At 41.0% G+C, this 16,545-nt stretch overlaps 1 long non-coding RNA gene across 6 annotated transcripts in view; it reads right to left on the bottom strand.

Annotated features, from left to right (window-relative positions):
* LOC125938732 (uncharacterized) overlaps window positions 1-16,545 on the bottom strand; it is a 56,773-nt gene that overhangs the window by 14,149 nt on the left and 26,079 nt on the right. For 3 of the 6 annotated variants that reach the window (XR_007462793.1, XR_007462792.1, XR_007462790.1), the window contains exon 3: window positions 6,732-6,884. The exons of 2 other annotated variants lie outside the window; for them this stretch is intronic. This is a non-coding gene — a long non-coding RNA (uncharacterized LOC125938732). Of the gene's footprint in view, window positions 1-6,731; window positions 6,885-12,828; window positions 12,981-16,545 lie in introns of all 6 variants that reach the window. One more of the 6 variants, XR_007462794.1, reaches the window with a different exon arrangement.

Below are 16,545 nucleotides of genomic sequence, written 5' to 3'. Positions count from 1 at the left end.
GTATTCAAGGGGTGCCTGGGTGGCTCAGTCGGTTAACTGTCCGACCTAGGCTCAGGTCATGATCGTGGGTTGGAGCCCCCCATCGGGCTCTGATGAGAGCTCAGACACTGGAACCTGCTTTGGATTCTGTGTCTCCCTCTCTCTCTGCCCCTCCCCTGCTCACACTTTGTCTCTCTCTCTCTCTCTCTCTCTCTCTCTCTCTCAAAAATACATAAACATTTAAAAAAAAAAAAGGTTGTATTGAAGAAATTGCATCCACTGCAGTAATTTCTGGGTTGTATAGCTTCCAATTAACATAAGATTTAAGTTGTTCTTCAAATTGATGCATACATTGAATATTAATCTACCTAACAGCAAAATTGGAAGAAATTATTTTTCAGTCAGTTACTAAATACATCCTAGTGAAAATACTCCTTTTGGATCTAGACTTCTGGGTTCTGGGAAGAAATAGAAGCTAAATCAATAGGCTAATATTAAGTTACATAAATATTAAAACAATACAAGAAAAACCATTTTTTGGCAGAATGAATCACCTTATCAATAACTTTTATCTTATAAAGCTTAGTTTAGAAAGTAAATGGCTAAGTACTATTAGGACACATGGACATTAGAACTCTTTGGGTGTTCATTATTTCATATATGAATATATCTAAACATTGTTATATTTAGGCACAAAATTTGCAGATGTATGCCAGGCCCCATTCTCAACTGCTTCTGCAAGACCACCAGCAAAATTGTTTCTACATATAGATATTACCATAAGCTCTCTGGGCTCCCCTGGGTTTTTCTACATCATTGTCATCATCAATACCCAGTCATTGGAGATCAACTAGGTGCTTTCCTTGGAAACAAGCTTTTACTCTACCACAGTTATGGATGCTGACAGAGGACTTTGGTTCTGGGAGAGACAATCTATCCTAAATAGAATATTTAGTCTAGAGATTTTAACAAATTTCTAAAGGTTTTGTTCTATAACCAGATTGCTGTGAAGGCCTGATTATCATTATGACCCATCCATTCTACTTATCCAACAAATAATTATTTAATGTCTACAATGTGCCAGGCCCTGTTCCAAGTATTAATGTGCTAAACAGAAAATAATTCCCTGCTCCTATAGAATGTACTATATGGTAGATCCTCTTTAACCAAAACTGCAAGTTCCATAATCTCTTAAGAAGAATGTTCCAAAAAGGATGTTGGAACACCAGAAATAAACAGACTTTTTATTGAGATCTGATAAGAATAACATTTTTTGATACAAGAATAAATAGGAGATCTTAATCGTGTAGGTATGAGTTGTGAGAAGGAAGAGGGCCCATATCAGTATTTTAATAACAGTGGAAAAAACTATATGAGGTCAGGTGTTACTGTCATCGGGGTGAAATGGCTGTATAGAATATATGTTGGGTCAAAGAAGGGTGTTGGCCAGTTGGGCCCCCTCTATAGTCATTGGAGGAGTATGTTCATTAATGGGGCAGGGGAGGTTCCAAGCAGCAATGCAAGACACAAATTAGCTGGTTTGGGGTTACACATTTTTGGAATTCTAGGTTATGGGTAAGAACAGCACCAACCCAAATGCTGTGCTCATTTGGTCCTTCCCTGAATCTTTTTGTCCAACAGTGGAATGCTCAATGACAGGAGAAAGCCTCTTCATAAACAATAATGATTTGTGTCTGATGTCAGCTGCGAAGCCATCTAGAAACAATCCCTTACCATCGCCCTGCTCAACTGAACAGCTGCCATTTCCCTGGCCTAGCTTGTACCCTTGTAGATCTGGGCAACACAAACAATGGTCCTGCACCTGCTGCCAGGCCTGCCAGAATGACGGTGGTGCCATCGTTCAAGCCAGGAAGAACATGACCATAAAACACAGACACGCGCCCTTGCTAGCTCAGCTGTTCTCCTCCCTGGTGCTCTCTCCTGCCAGACCAACAACGGGTCCAGTTTGCCTCACAACTGTGGCATGGACACAGAGGCATCATGGGAAGCAGACCTTCTGGAGAGACAAAAAATAAATCCGGTCAAGTCCAATTTAGCTTCATTAACTTCCCATGGGAGAAAAAATGTAACTTGAGTGTTAGACAGGGTCACACGTGAGAGTCCCTATTCCAAATGCCGGTTCTCTTTGTTTTCTTCTTATACTTTCATCTGTCGTTTCCCTTTGTCAGCAGGATTGGGCTGAGATATAGTCTTATTTACTGGACCCAGGGAAGGGAGATAGGGCTTTCACGATTGCTATCTCCTCCTTGACTCTCTCTTCCCTGGTGATTTTCTTGACATCCAGGCTGCAATCACCACTCCTCCTGTGATGACTCCACCAAACTGTAACTTCAGTTTAGATCCTGGACATTTGGTGCTGGAAGCAACCATTGAAATTATCCTAACTCCCAAATTTTATAGATGAGAAAACTGGGGGGCACCTGGGGGGCTCAGTCAGTGAAGCAGCTGACTTTTGATATCAGTTCAGGTCATGATCTCACAGCCCGAGATTGAGCCCCGTGTCAGGGGCTCTGTGCTGGGCGTGGAGCCTGCTTAAGATTCTCTCTCTCTCTCTCTCTCTCTCTCTCTCTCTGTCCCTCCCCTGCTCGTGCTTGCATGCTATTTTTCTCACAAAAATAAATAAATAAACACTTAAAAATTTTTTTAAACATGAGAAAACTGAAGCTGTGACATGTTAAGTGACCTTCCAAGCTTACACAAAGAAGGGGCTAGTAAAAACCAGATTACCACCTGGACCCCTGACTCCCAATTTAGTGCTCTCTCCATCCTACCCTGTTGTCTGTGGTATCTCTCACAACAGCTCATCCCCTCCCCTTATTTTGATTTCTGTTGCCACTTCTGTGTTCCAAGTGGTCATTAATTTTTACATGCCTCTGTAATAGTTTTCTGGCTGATATCCTACCTGCATTCTCAAATTCGTTCTAAGATAAACAGTGCAGATTACATCTTTAGAATCTTTAAAAGAGCTGGGTTTTTTTGTGATTATTCTAACTCAAAAACCTTTAATGGTTTCTTATTGCCTCAAATTAGGTCTAAAGTGGATTCAACCCACTGTATCTGCCTACCTCCAGTTCCCTGTTCTTGCAATGATGCTCATGCTTTTCTATTTACTGCTCCTTCTAGTTGGAAAGACCACCCCACATCTCTGCCTGTCAATATCTCCCCAGCCTTCAAAACTCAAATCAACTGTCACCAACTCCATCTATTATTCCTCACATTGACTGTGCTTTCCCATGACACTTAATTTTCTCTCTCACATGGCATCCAAGTCCACAGTGTAGTTACTGGTGTATGTATTTTATCCCTTCAAGTAGACTTCAGATTTTTCCATGCCTGAGATTCTCTCCTATACAGTTGTATACTTGCCTCCCCCCACCCCCAACATCACTTGATACACTTAAATATGGTGGACCCTCAATTGAATGTCATACTATTTGAGCAAAATGTGACAACAATATAGTTTCTTAGCTTAGAAAGTTCATTTTGACTTTGTAATCTGCACTCGTAGCTGCACTGTATCTTGGAATTAGGAACCAAGGCTTAAGAAAAAGGGATTTTTTTTTCCTTTGTGTCTTATTTTTAAAAATTTTTCAGCAGGCAGTATCTTTTTAAAAAATGTTTCATGGGGGTGCTTGGCTGGCTCACTCGGTTGAGTGTCCGACTCCACCTCAAGTCATGATCTCACGGTTCATGAGTTCGGGCCCCACGTCGGGCTTGCTGCTGTCAGTGCAAAGCCTGCTTTGGATCTTCTGTCTCCCCCTCTCTCTGCCCCTCCCCTGCTTGCATTATCTCTCTCAAAAATAAATAAATATTAAAAGATAAAAAATAAATAAGTAAAAATGTTTTAATTGCAGTAAAATACACAATAAAACAAAATAACATAAATGTACTATCTTGACCATTTTTAAGCATAGTATTAAATACATTTGTATTGTTGTGTTACCGTCATCACCATCAATCTCCAGAACTCTTCATTTTGCAAAACTGAAACTCTACCCGTTAAACAGTAACTCTCCAGTCCCCTCTTCCTTCAGGCCATGAAAACAACCATCCCACTTGCTGTCTCGGTGAATTTGTCTACTCTAGGTACTTCATGTAAATGAAATCATACATTTGTCTTTTTGTGATTGGCTAATTTCACTTAGCATAACGTTTTCAAGTTTCATTCGTCTTGTAGCATGTGTCAGAATTCCTTCCTTTTTAAGGCTGAATAATATTGTTTTTTTAATTTTATATTTTTAAGTAGGCTCCATGCCCAGTGTGGAGCCCAATGTAGGGATTGAACTCATGACCCTGAGGATCAAGACCTGAGCTGAGACCAAGAGTCAGATGCTTAACCAACTGAACCACCCAGGGTCCCCGAGGCTGAATAATATTCTATTGTGGGTTTACGTCACATATTATTTATCCATCCATCCATGGATGGACACTTGGATTGCTTCTCTTTGGGCCATTATGAGTAGTGTTGCTATGAACATAGGTTTACAAATATCTCTTTATGACCCTGCTTGTAATTCTTTTGAATATATACCTGGAAGTGGAATTTCTAGGTCATATGCCATTTTTAATTCTATTTTTAATTTTTTGAGTGACTGCCATACTATTTTCCACCGCACTTGCACCATTTTACATCTGAAAGTGAGATTCCTTTTTTTTTTTTTAATCTTCCAAAAGTCTAAGATGTAATAGAACAACTGAAGTAAAAGATAATAGAAACTGCAGCTCTACGATCCAAGCTGCTTCAGTCGGATGAATCACAGCTGGGTGTTCGGAAGCCAATTCCATGTGAAGAATATGACACAGAACCCTGGAGTTCCTGAGCCTGACTGCGCATCCTCCCACCAGATATCTTGAGCTAGAACCTCTGGGAACCTGCAAACACATAGAACTCCTCCGGTGGTCATATGGCCCGGGTGTATGTGGAGAGTTTTCTCATGGACTATGAATATGCCCACAAACTTGTTTTGCTGATGGTATTGGGGCTGGCAGAGAGGAATAATGAGTTAGTATTTATTTTAAAATATCTACTTGTTTAAACAGATTCATAGTCATAGTCACACCTGGGAACAGGACCCCTTCATGTGCTTAACTCCAGAGTGGTGGGGCAGATGGACTCTGGGGCCACATCCTGCAGGGAAGAATTGAATGGAATAATAGATGGGTGTCCAAGAAATCAGTGACTGTGGAGTTGATTGGCTCTCCGTGTGGTGGACAGAGGATGGTAGAAGAAGGAAGGCAACAGAGAATCCAAGAGTAGGCAGAACTTGGAAACCAGGTAGTTGGGAAACAAGTTGGATCAGGGGAATTCATCGGTAGGGAGCAGGGGTAAGATAAAATAGAGGGTAAAGAAGAAAAATCCTAATTCTAGAGGGAATGAAGTTTTTGGAAGTTCACAAATTAAGAAGTCAGGCATAAAATAATAACAAGGCTAACATTAAAGGTGACATCCTTCTTTCCATAACTTTTTCATCTGGTCGCCCTTTCATCTATGCAGCGACAATCAATGGAGACCTTCTTGGTGCTTGGCATTATTACTCTGGGCCCAGAGTGCTCTCCCGGAATCCTCCGATTCTTGTTACTCAAGGTAAGGAATGGTCCAGCAGCCTCACCATAGAATATTGTTCCTAACACCCTATAAACTGGTTGATTCGCTTACTTTAAGTAGTGTGTTTTCCAAACAGTCCTAGCCTGTAAATAAAAAATGGGCGCTCTTTCAGCAGACATTTCAATAATACCATTAAAAAAGGCCATTTGGGGCACCTGTTGAGGCTCAGTCAGTGAAGCGGCCGCCTTCAGCTCAGGTCATGATCTCATGGTATGTGAGTTCGAGCCCCGTGTCAGGCTCTGTGCTGACAGCTCTGTGCTGACAGCTCAGAGCCTGGAGCCTGTTTCGGATTCTGTGTCTCCCTCTCTCTCTGCCCCTCCCCCACTCATGCTCTGTCTCTTTCTCTCAAAAAATAAAATAAACATTAAAAATTTTTTAAAAATATAAAAATAAAAAGGGCATTTGGTCTTCAGCATTATTTTGATTTCTAATTTTGCTGACACACCCTTGATTAATTTAGGGAACCATTGCCTAATCAGTAGATATTTTCCCCTGATGTTGTTTTGTCTTAAAAAAAAAAAAACCTCTCTCCCCTGTGCCCTGCTTTATGCACTTTCATTGCTTATTAATGTGTGAATAGGAGTAGGAAAAATAACAAAACTAAAATTAGTCGTGTTTCCTACTTTTAGCAGCAGTGATGTGATTTACTAGAGGAGGAAATTGGAACTGTGAACTAAAATTAAACTCTTGAATTATCTGAAGATTTCACTCATTCTTGTTATTCCTAACCCCAGGAAAGAACTCTGTGTTTACCACGAGGCAGGAAGCTTCATGCAAGAACACAGTTCAATTCCAAACACTTCCTGCCAATTCTGAACAAGCATAAATTGTGTTTATATCTCAAACATTTAGGTTAGCAATCTTAATTTAAAATATGCTTCCTATAATTTCATCACTTATGTATTTGTTAATTAAACTGGTAATGTTATAAAAGTCAAATTGAGTTTCGATTTAGTTTTGCAATTATATTTTTCACCACCTAAAACAGTTTTATAGCTAAGTATAAATACAGAGCATTCTTTGAATAGATAATCATCATTACCTAAATTAAGCAAGTGTTTGGGGGTTCCTTCAATCTTCTAATGGCACATTATTTCTGACTTTAACTGACAAGAGGCTGACTTACCTGCCCCATGGTAAGTGAATCACCAATAACTTTAATTGCATCCAATATTCCCTCTGAAACTGTGCTCTTTTTTTTTTTCCTTCTTGATTTGTACTATCTTCGTGACAACTTGGTTGTTAAATAGGTGTTTAGGGTTATCACCTCTGAGAGTTTCTGTGGAAGACATTCAATGCATTGGAAGTAGAGACAGAAATACTTATTCTGCTCTAATCTTTGTTATCTTAAGCAAAAATTTAATATAAAAATTCAACAGAGATGCTTTGTAATGGCAAAATCCAATGTATTACGACTGGTCCATCTTTTTATTTCTAGTCCATCATTTGTCAAAGTTGTTGTAAGTATCGCTAACCCACAGGATGCTCCACAAAAAGTGGTTCTGAGGTAGAAGACTCTGGAAAATGTTGAGCTGCATTCTCATCTTTGGAGAGGTCCAGGCCAATTAGTGTATTACAGATTGAGTAACCTGTGTTAATTTATTCGAGTCTTTCCTACGGTTATTCAGAAAATCTCTTTCTCCTCCATGGAAATAATATTCCAAAAAACACTGCTTTTTTTTCATGCTTAAAGCACATTTACTAGTGTCTGTGTCATGACCCTATGGTAAACCCATAGCACAAAAAGAAACTGCTTTCTGATCAACAAGTCTTGTGTTACCTTTAAAACACAATGGGGATTCCCCATTACATGGCATATCCTTCTGTTCAGAAAGTTGGCTAGATGATGCCTAGCAAATAATGCCAGGCGGTTAAAATTGGGTTGCTGAGGAAAAGTACAACAATCGAAATATTCCTTGGGTTTATAGCATCTTCAATAAATTATAAATCAAATGTATACATGCTTGAAATTACTATTAGCTTCTTGCAGAAAGAACAAGTATTCATAGGGATGTTAGCATTGATATGTCTTCCTTCAATGAGACGAACCATTAAGTTCTAGTTCTTGTTATAGACCGTCATTCTTGCCAACACATTTTTAATTCTTATAACTAAAGAAGTGACAGTTGTCTCCTTCTCTGTTTTGACTTTTCCTTAAACTGATACTACTTTTCAACAAAAATTTGCTGTTTTCCTCTTACACAAATGAGTTCTTACTTTACATGGGACTGATATTTGCAGGAGCCTTTCAGCTGTTTGAGGACATAGCACAGGATGGACATTGGCATCCATGCACTTCTGTCCCAGTTTTGCAAACAAACCCATTTAGCCTCTTGCCAAATTTTCACACTGTGGACGCTGATGCAATGGACCTCAAAGTATCCAGGCTTGGGGAATAGATTAACGTTGAATGTAAAAGATGGAAGTCACCTCAGAAATCATTCAGTTCAGGAGCCCTCAGTGCTGGGCAGCTTGAACACAAACAAACCAGCAAACAAACAAACAATGCTTAAGGGCCCAGCACATGAAAGATTTAGATTTAATTGATCTTGGGTGGAGTCTCAAGTCTGGGATTAATTTTTTTTTAATCTCCATTGGGGAGGGGAGATAAAAGTGCAGAGCAATTGAGAGCAATTAATCATCACAAATTTCATTTTATGAGTGAGGGATTTCTTGAGCAGTTAAATGATTTGCTTGCTTACTGCTGCAAAATTAATTAGCTCATTTGAATCAGGACACATTCAATCCAGATCTTCTGACTCTTCACCAGTACACTTCTGTCATATGGAGCTACCTCTCCTCACCACTCTCCTTAGCTGTGTGACCTGGGCAAGTCATACAACTCCTCTGTTACCTTGTCAATCGTACCTGACAAGAACCACCGCAGGATCAACTAATCAATGGAAAACATGCCTGTGCAAATTTAGATAGCGTCGCTAATTCATTATAAATGATCCAAACCACATTGTTCATTTGCGCTGATTAGCGCAATGCTTCCCATCAGCTTTCACGTGGAAAAGTGTTTTCCTCAATTCGCATTTGAAATACCTTGGCATGTTATTCACTTCCAGATTCCGTGTCTTTCTGGAATCTACTGAGAGTTTTTCATACTTCTGTGCCACCATCGAACCCACCCTGAGACACAATCCCTTTTTAATAGTTTTTCAAAGGGAAACAAAAAAAGGAATCCTTAAATAAGTGTTCTACCCCCGTGTCCTGGGCTATGACAGTGCTTTGCGATACCACAAAATAAGAAGCAAGAACAAGTGAAGAGAAAATACTTTCTCCACACTTTCCCGTGGGGACCCAGCCAGCAGCCTGGCCCCTGGGAAGTGGCCCGCGTGCTTTCCTCACCTGCGGCATTCCTGCCCCCATGAGCTCAGCACGGCCCGTTCTCCACACTCCCAGCTGCTGTCTCCACGCCAGCAGAGTGTCCATTCTCAGTGGGTCAGCTCTACACCCAGAGGAAGACTACAGCAGAGGACAGAGGAAGGCCACACACGGGGTTGTGTGCGGGACCGCCAGTGTGTCTCTGCAGAGCGTATGAACTGGGTTGCCTTGATGCTGGAACTCTAGCTAGTTCTTGGAGTACCCTTTAGAATCTCGACATTGTAGGCCACTGGGGATAGTTGGGTTGTCTGACCGGTGACTACCAGTCTAAGCTCTCAGCTACTAACCTGGGAAAATGCAAAAAGTACCACTGACAAATGCCTAACTGACCCCTGGATACACAGACCCAGAAAGTGCCATTATTTCTAGGCCATCAGGATTTAACTTGATGTTCCACTGGGAATTACAGGGCTTCCTGTGTGATCCTCATTACCGTGAATAACTGAATGTTGGAAGTATGTCAGAGAGTTTCTATGGACAATGTTTTCCACCTATCTTAAAGTGATGGCGGTTTGTAGGAAAATCATTTCATGGAAGGTTCCTAGAACGTGCTGATCTAAGCAGCTAACATCCGTCTCTCTAAATCAAGTCATGCCATGGTTTCAGCTTAATTACCGGAATAGGTGTTCAAGCTAAAATCAGTAAATACCAGAAAGTAAGTATTATCGTAAAACAGATTGCAGTTCCAGTAAAGGTGCTGTCTATGAACAGCACCAGTCTATGAAATGTGCTGGTTACAGATGTCCATCAGCCCCAATCCTAAATGATATAGATTATAGAACAAAAGGGGAGGGTGCCCACAGTAGCCAGGACAGATGCTCCTAGTAAGGCACCACAAAGCAAAATCAAATCTAAATGTTCACAAATGATATGTTGTGACCAGGCGGAATAACATCAGACAGACTCGGGTTTTATAACTGCTGTAGGTGACAGTCTTCTCCAGGAAAAAAAGGAGGAGCTCCATTTTTAATTCAATGCCTATTTTTAAAATTTGTTTTATGTTTATTTAGTTTTGAGAGAGAGAGAGAGAGAGAGAGAGCAGGGGAGGGGCAGAGAGAGAGGGAGACACAGAATCCAAAGCAGGCTCCAGGCTCTGAGCTGTCAGCACAGAGCCTGACACAGGGCTCAAACCCATAAACCCTGAGATCATGATCTGAGCCAAAGTCTGACTGAGCCACCCAGGTGGCCCAATTCAATGCCTGTTCGAAAACCTTCATCTACATCTATATGACTTGCATACAGCAGGCGCCCAGTGATGTGAGCTAAATGAATCTTGTAGATAGGAAGAGGAGAGAACATGTTCCAAAGAGCTTTCCATCAGACTTGTTGCTCAGCATTGTCTGCCTCCAACTCACAGAGGAGGACCAGCGGAGGGGCGGGTAGGAGGGAAGGCAGGTGGTTGTTTTGCTATGAGAATTTGAATCAAGTTTCCTAAACTTCTGTCCAGTATCTTTATGCAAAACTGGTATCCCTTTCTGGGAGTCTGATCTTTTCACCATTTATTTCCTAATTTCTTTTCCCCTATAGGGGGACATAATGATCTCTTTGAACCTGAGGATGTGTTAGGCCTTTTACCCTCAGGCTGTAAACTCCCTGAGAGGGTAGCTGTATTTCTTTCCTAGCATAATAGGTGTTCAACAGATAATTGTGCATTCATGTTAGATGTATGTCTTATGCAACGGCTTCACCAATGAGGCCACTGTCAGCCAAGAGATTTTTCAGTTCATGCCTTTATATTCTGGACACTTTCCCATCGATACAGATGTGCTTCATTTCTCTCTTAATTTATCCTCCTGCCCTCCCTCCCAGTGTCCTCCTCAACCTCACCCCCTTCTATAGCTTAAGGCTCTAGGTCTCACTGCTTTGGGGAGAATTAACTCCTACTTCATTGATATGACTAAAGCTAGTGATAAAGATGTACACAGCTCACCTTGAAAATTTGTTTCAACTTCTAAAAAGTATAATGCCCGTGCCTTCCTCCTGAATTATTTTATTACAATTAAGTTTTTCATAAATGAAAGGAAAATTGGATTGATCCAAATTGGATTGATCCAAATTCTTAGTTCAAGACATGGTCACTATGGGCTCACGCATAGTGTCATCTTAAAACCTTTTGTTTATCTATTTGATAACGTAGTGAACCTTCAAGAACACACTGCCTGACACAAACCCTGGAATGTTGCCAATAACTTAGGTCAGCCAGTGTGTTCCAGTTACCGCCTCCAGTGCACAGGAGCCACTGTCCTGAAGTTTGTCTTTATCTATCATCCCTAGGCTTTTGCAAATGTGGTTTTCATCACATATATGTCTAGATGATATATTGTTTAGTTTAATTGCTTTTTGAACTTTTTGGAAAGGATATCCTGTTGTCTGAGGTACTCTCGCACTTGCCTTTGTCACTCAACACTACCTTCCAATGATTCATCCATGAATCTCCTTTTACAACAAAATAGATTTATCTTTAAATGCAAAAAAAAAAAAAACCACAAAAGCAAAACCCAAAAACCCACAAAAAACAAAACAGCAAAAAAAAACCCCAAATCACCACCTAAAATGCTTATATATTCTCTTGCTATAAATAGTAGGTCCCTGAAATTTAGGTTATGTTAAAGCATAAGACCAATTTCTGTAGAATAATATCTAGAGTAAAATGTGAGACTTTGTCTCATTTATTCTCAGTAACTTCAAGTAAGGCTAATACAAGAATAAATGACCCATTAATGTTCATCTATGTGTCATGCTGTTGCTATTTTCTACTACTTTTTTTTAAACATTTATTTATTTTTGAGAGACAGAGCAAGACAGAGCATAAGCAGGGGAGGGGCAGAGAGAGCAGGGGACACGGAATCCCAAGCAGGCTCCAGGCTCTGAGTTGTCAGTACAGAGCCCAACACAGGGCTTGAACTCACGGGCTGCAAGACCATGACCAGAGCTGAAGTCAGACGCTTAACCGACTGAGCCACCGAGGGACTCCTCTAATACTTTCTATCAATTTGTTACACGAGGTAGGATACAAAAAATAATTTTACTTTAGGGGTGCTTGGGTGGCTCAGTCATTTAAGTGTCTGACTCTTGATTTCTGCTCAGGTCATGACCTTACCATTGATGGGTTCAAGCCTTGAATCAGGCTCTGCAAGAGACACAGTTCAGAACCTGCTTAGGATTCTCTTTCTCCCTCTCTGCTCCTCCCCAACTCATGGTGTCTCTCTCTCCCTCAAAATAAATAAACAAAAGTTAAAAATTATATATATATATATTTTTTTTTACCTTAATATATACAAAAACTTTCTGTGCATCTTTTTAATATGATGCTCAACAATTTGATTCAAAAGATTTCTCCTGTTAGCCTCATATCTAGTCTTTCTAGATTATGAAAATACATCTCAGAAAGGTATTTCTGTTGCCATTTCTTTTTTTTTTTTTTTTTTTTAATTTATTTTTGGGACAGAGAGAGAGACAGAGCATGAACGGGGGAGGGGCAGAGAGAGAGGGAGACACAGAATCGGAAACAGGCTCCAGGCTCCGAGCCATCAGCCCAGAGCCCGACGCGGGGCTCGAACTCACGGACCGCGAGATCGTGACCTGGCTGAAGTCAGACGCTTAACCGACTGCGCCACCCAGGCGCCCCTCTGTTGCCATTTCTTGCCCAAACAGTAGCAAACACCCCTCAAACTTTTCTAGATAAGTTTTCTAGGCTCCATACTATTATAACTCAGAATTAAACTCCCTGGACTCTTTTGGGATTGCTCATTGGAACTTAGTCTTTGAATCTTCTGAGACTTGGCCATTAATAATCTAAGCTGATTCTGTCACTCAGTAGTTGCCCAACTCACCACAGAGCTGCAGCAGCAAATCAATCTGGCCTCAGACGTCCACTCTGCAGGCCTGGAGGAAGCTGGACAACTCCTCATTCTCCAGCTGGAGGACTCAGACCCTCACACACCAGATCTCTCCTGCCAGGCTATTTGCACAGCAGCATGGAATTCTGATTTAAAAAAAAAAAAAATTAAGCCTCAGGAGCTGGTGTTGAGGTTCTGGCTGTATGAAAGATGAGTCTGAGATATGAGAAATAAAAATACAGGCTGAATGGCTGAAAAAAATCCAGAGTCTAGTTCTTGCCTTGGTAATAGTACAGAGGAAATCTCTAAAATGTTAACCAGAGACTGTGATTCTAACAAAAGAGGAAAGGTTTCTTCGTTTCCTGTGGCCTCAAAGAATAGCTGTAGTTAAGGAACCAACTTTGAAATGAATTACTTTGATTATATGATTGCAGTCTTCTTGTGTGTTTGGCCAAGACCCTGCTGTGTTCAGCATTCTAGTGGGTGCTGGAGAGGACCCAAAAGGAAGAAAAGAAACTAACATTTATTACATGACCAGCACTGTGTGAGAGACACTTCTCCTTTACAGCTGGGGTAACTGGTGGTCAGACAGGTTACCTAACTGCCATGCTGTATAATAGTTTCAGCACTAGGTCTGAGTGCAAAGCCCATGTTCTTTCCATAATAGCATTTCCTACTCTTAAGTAATTTTAGAATCTAATTGAGGAGAAGGGTGCAGGTGGGCACATGCACACACACACACACACACACACACCCTATAGTATGTTTATTGATGGCCAGGAGACTGGATTGGACGAGAATTGTCACTGGAATGAAAGAAGAGAGGTAGAATCCATACGGAGAAATGCTGGTCCAGGGTTCAAGCTCAAGCTAATAACCATCAGGCAACAGAAGGGAGGCTTAAGTAGGACGGCTTTGTTAAAGACGGATCTTAGAAAAGCTAATCTGATTATAGCAGTCCAGATTTGATGGCAGTGATCATACGACAGAAGAGAAAGTGTCCCATAGGAGGGTCCCATTTTTTTAGAACATGGTACATGGTAAATAAAGGTTTATTAAATGAAAAGTGGAGATATTGTGAATGAGGATGCGACAAAACTCAATATATATATATGTATGTATATATATATATATATATATATATAGAGAGAGAGAGAGAGAGAGAGAGAGTCATTCAAAAACAGTTCAAAGACAGAAATTGTTCCTTTTATTTCTTTCATATCTTCAGTGCCTATGGCCATCTGGGCACAGAGGGGGTACTTAATAAATACTTTTCTAATCCACTAAATGTCTTTGGAGCATAATCTAAAAAAGACTTATTTTCGTTTACGCAACATCAACTCACCACATGGAAACTCTTTATCCTTTCTGCTCTCATCCACACCCTGCTGGTTGGAAGACTTACAGTTAGAGTTCTAAGAGAGTGGGATTTTCTAAAACTGTGGAGGGAACACAGAGCCACTGTGGTGCTACGTTGAAATAGTAAAAGATGCTTTGCAGAAGCCTTAGGGAAGTGTTAATAAAAAACAAAACAAAAGAAAACAATGACAAAACCCCAACCCTCTCTCTCACATGGTCACTACTTCCATTTTTACCTTATGTATTATCTGAAGCCTCACCTCTTCTTCCTTGTGGATATAACTGGTTCGCCCAGAAGCATCCTTTTCTTTGTGGAACCTAATTTCACCTTTCCGGGTGGTTCTGGTGGGGCTGTCAACAGCATCTCCTCATTGCTGAAAGGTGCACTTGACCTGTGAGGGTCAGTCAGACCAGCCACTCTCCCAGCGGAGTAATTTAGCAGCATGAAGCAGGGCCAATTACAGTCTTTCATGAGTCTTGTCTCCAGGCCACCCGGCCACAGAGGATCTCTTCTGGAATCACACATTGTAAGAATAGGCTTATAGATGCCCTCAACTATCTTCCCCACCATATGAAAAGACTGCCTTCAGAATGAAGCCATCAACAGAGAAGGCCAAGTTGAGATACAGGAAGAGAGATAGATCCTGGCATCATCTGAATTCCTGCCTCATTCTGTGCTCACGGTAGGTACCACCCCTGGACTTCCCAGTTACATGGTCCAGAACTCCCCTTTCTGCTTGCTCTACACAGAGCTTGAGTTCTGTTGCACCTAAAATAAATCCCCGATGAAAACCCTTCCTCCTTTCGCCACCCCTCCCGATCTGATTATTATTACCCGTCTCTCCTGGTTTCTTTCGCACCTCTGCTAGAAGCTCTTCTGTCAGAAAAACTTCTCTAAGGGTAGAGTTAAATTTCCTATTTTAGGACGCAGAAGCATGTAGAATAATGCACAGTGTGGTAGGTGCTGCTAAATGCAGATACTCTTCTTCGCCTAGATCTGATATATTCCATTTCGTCTTAGAGTGGATTCTCCATCATGTGCTTCAGGGAAGATCTGCTTTCATCCCTGGGGCTGAGCAATCAGGGGGCTCCTTTCCTTTATGGAATGCCCAACCTTTAGTTCTGATTTAATTTTATTTTTTTAAGTTACTTTTCTCCATTTCCTTTGCTGCCCCTTTCTAGAACTCATTTTAAAGACTTTGGGATCTCCTCGAAGTTCCTCTAATTCTACTGCATTTTATTCCCTGTCACTAGCTTTTTGTTCCACTTTCTGGGGGGAGATTTGAACTCTATATTTTATGTCTTCTTCTGAGCCTTTCATTTCTGCCATCACAATTTTAATTTCTAAGAATTCTTTTTTGACCTTGAAAGTTGTTTTTATGGCATTTGGGGAATCATACATTGCATAAATCATATTTTGCTGAGGATATCAATGATAGATTTTAGGGAAAACTTTTATTTCCTCATGGTTGTTTGTTTTGTTCTATATCATTTATGTTGAAGGCTTTTCCACAGGTTCTGAGGATCTGAGGTATTTGCTCACATTTAAGGAGGAGGCCCATGGTGCTTGGGCAGAGCTTGTCAAGGGTGGACCCCCTGCAGTGAGACAGGCTCTTATGTCCCCCAAGGACGAGTTTCCAAACACCAACAGGAAGGCGTCTGCTGGGCTGAGCCTATGGGAGCTGAGTGCGAAGAAGAGCTAGGGGTGTAAGTGATCAGTTACGGGTTTGGTACCCTAACCTTCTGCTTTACCCTCTTTTCAGAATAAACCTCCAATCTCTTGCTTGTGTGGAAAGGGGCTGAAATCCAGGTTATGTGTGGAAGAAGATGAATATGGGGACCTAAATACTTCTTCAGCTGAACTTCACTAGCCTTCTGTTATTAGCTCACAGAAACCTCTCACGCCTGAGCCTTTGCAGGGAGTCTGTGGTGGGAGTCAGGTGGACCGTCCGCTTTCCCTACTCCTGGTTTTGGTTCTGACTCTAAAGATTCTGCTAAGTCTTCCATCTGCTTTCCATTTTCTAAGGTTTTGTTGTTGTTTCACCTCCTCTATTTTCTTAGGCTTCAGGTTTATGCAGTTTTAAGACATCCCTTTTGCCAAAATCCAGTCAAATATTTTCGAGACCGAGAAGGTAGTTCTATATGCCATTTTTACCTGAAAGTCTTCTTTCATTATTTTCATGGTATGGAGATCTTGCAAAGAAAATACATCATTTAAGTTATACATATCATAGGTTTAACCCAGACTGGACAACATCTCAGAAGGCAGTGTCTCCTCAGGCTTCACACTCATTTTGAAACAGGACCCAGCGCCAACCCACATTCCTGACAAGCCAGCTGGATCCCATGAAG

The sequence above is a fragment of the Panthera uncia genome, assembly GCF_023721935.1.
Source record: "Panthera uncia isolate 11264 chromosome B2 unlocalized genomic scaffold, Puncia_PCG_1.0 HiC_scaffold_24, whole genome shotgun sequence".
Classification (NCBI taxonomy): Eukaryota; Metazoa; Chordata; class Mammalia; order Carnivora; family Felidae; genus Panthera; species Panthera uncia.
Note: the sequence above shows the minus strand (reverse complement) of the source record. Positions and strands in the feature narration are given on the sequence as shown.